The following is a 4,654-nucleotide window of genomic DNA, read 5'->3' as shown; positions in this document are numbered from 1 at the left end:
ACATGAAAACAAGAGACAGATTGAAACTAAATCCCTGCTCTGAATGTAGAACCTCTTCACCTACATAACCCTTTCCCCAGAGAGTTTTATCCTGAAAGACTATCAGGGTTAAGGCAAGTGGACGGACTATTATAGGCAAAGTCCTTATTTTTGCTAACGGCTTTAATATACCTATTACCTTTATTATACCAAGCTTAAAACTTAAAGACAAGAGAAAAAGAAAGAAACAAAGTGGAGACAAGAGGAGAGTTGTAAGAGAATGTAAAAATAAATGGGATTGAGGAGTTTATGGACACAAGATCAGTGGTATTAGAGTTATTGTTCAGAGGCAAGAGCAGAAAATGCAGGGATATCAAAAGCAGGCAATATGATTAAATAGAACAAAGATGACTGATGTACTTTGCACTGGGTTGTGATCCTTAAGGTCTCATTGGGCCAGAGAAGTCTGTGTGTTATGAGAGCATCATATTCTATGTGGTATAGCATGGTAGTTAAGCATGTGAGCTCTGGAGCAAGAGTAAGATGGATTCACAGCCCAGCTCTACTACTTACTAGTTTTGCATTCTTGGCTAAGTTATTTAACATTCCTGTGTCTCTGTTTCCCCACCTGTAAAATAGGAATTAGAATAGTGCCCTTTTCATATGGTTGTTGAACCAGTCTATGTGAGGAGTCTCTCATGATTCCTTCCCCAATCGGCAAATAATGCAGGTGTCCCAAAAAACCCTCCCTCCCCCTCCCTCAGTGATCAGGGTATCACTCAGAAGACCGAGGAGGTAGTTTTTCCTTCCATACTCTATAGCTAGAGGCAGACAGATGATCTGTGTATCGTTTTTGTGAAACAGAGACAATTACCCTCACCAAATGATCCTGCTGTTTGATTTGTAGTTTGACTCTGGAGTCAAAGGTGGGAGGGTTCATGCTTCATTCTTGCTTACAGACAGTGAAGATGCCCTGGGGGCCCATTCCTACGTATTGTTACAAATATTCTCTTTTTGCCCTGCGTTCCCAGATGTCTTTCTGTTTCTCATACACAGGCATAATGCATCAGTTGTTCTGATTCCTTAAATCATTAATAACAAGACAATCATGACCTGAGTCAATTCTATTCTTTCCACGGTATTAGAGTATTGGTTTAGAATAATGATTTCTCTGCATCCACAGTGATTCCCTCCATGGACGTGAAACTGGGAATATAACTTACTGCAGAGTGAAGCAGCACATATGTGGTTTACGGCCCAGGCTCTGACACTGCATGAATTGGTTTAAATCCTGGCTCTACCTCTTTTAGCCATCTAAACTTGAGCAAGTTACCCAAGCCCCATGAACCTCAGTTTCCTCACCTGAAGAATATGAATAGGCCTGGCTGGTTGGGGACCTGGAAGTTGGACTGGCCTTGGCTTGGGTAGGATGGCAGAGGTGACAGACCTCTGTGGCCCCGGTGACGATGGCAGTGTTTCACGACGAGGTAATGTTCTTTCCAATATGTAAAGAACTCAGAGATGTACTTCTACCCCTGCCCACGCGGGAATAAATTCTGCATCACTCAGGAAGATTTGGCAAATGGGGAAGCATGGCAATATGATCTAGCTTCTCTGTCATTATAAAAGTGATTTTTGACAAAGGTCAGTTTACTTGTAGAGAGACAGTCCCAGCCTCTTCCACCAATAATGAACTGGTTAAATGCTAAAGAAGACTTTAGGACTCCAAAGCCTGAACTTTGGGGAATGAGCCAAGCTGGAAAAATCAAATTCAATCACTGTCTTCTTCCTGGAGATAATTTTTTTTTTAAATTTGCTGCACCATGTGGCTTTCAGGATCTTAGTTCCCCAACCAGGGATCAAATCCATGCCCCCTGCAATGGAAGCACAGAGTCCTAACTGTTGCAGAAATGGGGACCCCTTCCAGGGTCTGAAAGGGGGTCTTTTGTCTAACACTCAGAAATGAATTGCCTGAGGAGACACAGGTGCTGACAAATCAAGAGGCTTTATTGGGAAGGGGCATCCAGGTGGAGAGCAGGAGGGTAAAGGAATCCAGGAGAACTGCTTTGCCTTGTGGCTCACAGTCTCAGGTTTTATGTTAATGGGGTTAGTTTTCAGGTTGTCTTTCACCAATCATTCTGACTCAGAGTCCTTCCTGGTGGCGCATGCTTTGCTCAGTCAAGATGGATGCCAGCGAGAAGGATTCTGGGAGGTGGTCGGACACGTGGTGTCTCCTTTTGACCTTTCCTGAACTCTTAGGGTTAGTGATGGCTTGTTAGTTCAGTGTTCCTTACCAGGACCTCCTATCATAAAATAATTCACATAAATGGTTACTATGGTGCCTGGCCAGGGGGAGCAGTTTCAGTCAGTGTGCTTCCCCTAACATAATCACTGGACCATCAGGAAATTCCCAACAGTCATTTTGTAGCTTGCTGTTTGTTAAAGTGTGGTTTCTTAAAACTGGCTGCTGAATTTATCTCCAGTTGAAGAAGCAAGTCCACCACACGACATACCTGAATTTTGTGCCTAGAACTTTGAGTTGGATGTTTTAATTTTCCATCTGAACATAAAAGAAGATAATTTCAAATCAGTGCTATCTTTCTTTCCTTCAGTTTTGTTATTTATATGAAAGTGAAAGTGAAGTTGCTCAGTCGTGTCTGACTCTGTGATCCCATGGACTGTAGCCTACCAGGCTCCTCCACCCATGGAATTTTCCAGGCAAGAGTACTGGAGTGGGTTGCCATTTCTTTCCTTCTCCAGGGCGTCTTCCCGACCCAGGGATCAAACCCAGGTCTCCCGCATTGCAGGCAGACGCTTTACCATCTGAGCTATCAGGGAAGCCCTTGTTATTTACATACTATACACCTAATTGCTTCATTATCTGACAAAAGCGTCATCTACCTCAAGTCATTAGGATTCTTTTTTTTTTAATATTTATTTATTTGGCTGCACTGGGTCTTAGTTGCAATATGAGGGGGTTTTTTTGACAGGCACAGACTTCCTAGCTGTGCTGTGAGGGCTGTGAAGTACGGGGGCTCGGTATTTGCAAGATGCAGGCTTCGCTGCTCTGAGGCATGTGGGGTCTTATTTCCCCAACCAGGGATCAAACCTGCATCTCCTGCATTGCAAGGCGGCTTCTTAACCACTGAACCACCAGGGAAGTCCCAGGATTCTTTAAAGAAAGAATGAGGATAATAGTAGTATGTATATCATGAAGGGGTTATTTGGATTTAAAAATTACTGTAAGTAAAGCTCTTTGTACTTGGCAAACTTTCAATAAACATTGGTTATTATTCACTTCCATGTAATAAATGAATGGTAAATATTGCCCCTTTGTAAATATATTTTATAGACCTACAGATCACTTTTATGCAAATGATTTCTACAAGTTTCTCCCTAGACCTAGCATCTCTTCTGAACCCCAGATAAATGTCCTCATATTTTCTCTCTTACATTGCTCTCCATCAGATTCATCATTACATTAAACTCATCTTCCTCTAGCTGACTCCCTCTGGTCTTCCCTATTTCTGTTAATATCATTATTGTCACAGCTCCTTAGGTGTAATAATTTTGTCACCCATAACTATAAAAAATAACCAACAGCTGACATTTATTATTTACTGTGTGCCAGACAGTGTGTTAAATTTTTATTGAATTACTTTATATAATCCTCAGAACAGTCTTATGATGATTTATCAAATATAGAAATTGAGGGTTAGTGATATTGGATAACTTCTGCAAGTTTATATAATTAATAAGTGACTGGGTCAAGAATCACCCCGACAGGACTTCCCTGGTGGTCTAATAGTTAAGAATCTGCCTCCCAATGCAGGGTTCAATCTTTGGTTGAGGAACTAAGATCCCACATGCTGCAGAGCAACTGAGCCTGCCTGCCATAATTAGAGAAGTTCATGCCACAATGACGTCCCCGTCCAGCCAAAATAAAAAAAAAAACACCTCACATCTTTTTAAAACAGAGTCATGCTCCTTAGCACTATCATCAGTGTTAAACAGGTCCTCTCTCTCTTTTTCAGTTATATCTGATCAATTCCTGTCAGTTTATCCTAGAAATTCTGTTATAAACATTCCTTTTACCACTTTAATCCTTATACCTTGATTATTGATGATGTCAGCATCCTAATAATGAGTTTCTTTTCTTCCAGTTTCTTGCTCTTCCAAATTTTAGCTAGATTCTTTACTGTCTAAAAGATAGCCCTTCCTACATACCAGGGTAATTTTGAATCATCTCTTCTGATCTATTCGTATCCCTGTAAAGTGAATGAATGACACTGAAACCATCCATCTCAGATTGGGACTTGAACCCACAGTCTTTTAATTAGAATCACTCACCTGATGTCTGGACTTACTGAGGCTCAGGTTCTTTGTGTCTCAGCACAAAAGGAATTCAGCAAGTGGCTAAGTGATAGGCAAGAGGTAGATTTATTAATATAGGACACTCGGGAGAGATGTAAGCAGGCAGGTGAGGGGGCTCTGCCCTCTGGATTAAGTGGGCTACATTTTTATAATCAAAGGAAAGTGAGGAAGGAGGAAAGGTAACTTCTTCCTCATTCTTTGAGTAGATGTCAGGCTTAAATCACTAGCTCCTCCTTTTGTGTCTGACACAAAAGGAGGAGCTAGTGATGTAACAGTGATGTAATAGGTCACAGTGATGTAG

General features: G+C 41.4%; 1 pseudogene; it reads left to right on the top strand.

Moving 5' to 3' along the window:
- The first annotated feature begins 1,445 nt into the window (after positions 1-1,445).
- On the top strand, positions 1,446-1,688 carry LOC110150940 (diphthamide biosynthesis protein 3-like; annotated as a pseudogene).
- The last annotated feature ends 2,966 nt before the right edge of the window (positions 1,689-4,654 follow it).

This window comes from Odocoileus virginianus, chromosome 17, assembly GCF_023699985.2.
Source record: "Odocoileus virginianus isolate 20LAN1187 ecotype Illinois chromosome 17, Ovbor_1.2, whole genome shotgun sequence".
Classification (NCBI taxonomy): Eukaryota; Metazoa; Chordata; class Mammalia; order Artiodactyla; family Cervidae; genus Odocoileus; species Odocoileus virginianus.
The sequence above is the reverse complement of the archived record's forward strand: the minus strand, read 5'-3'. Positions and strand labels throughout refer to the sequence as shown.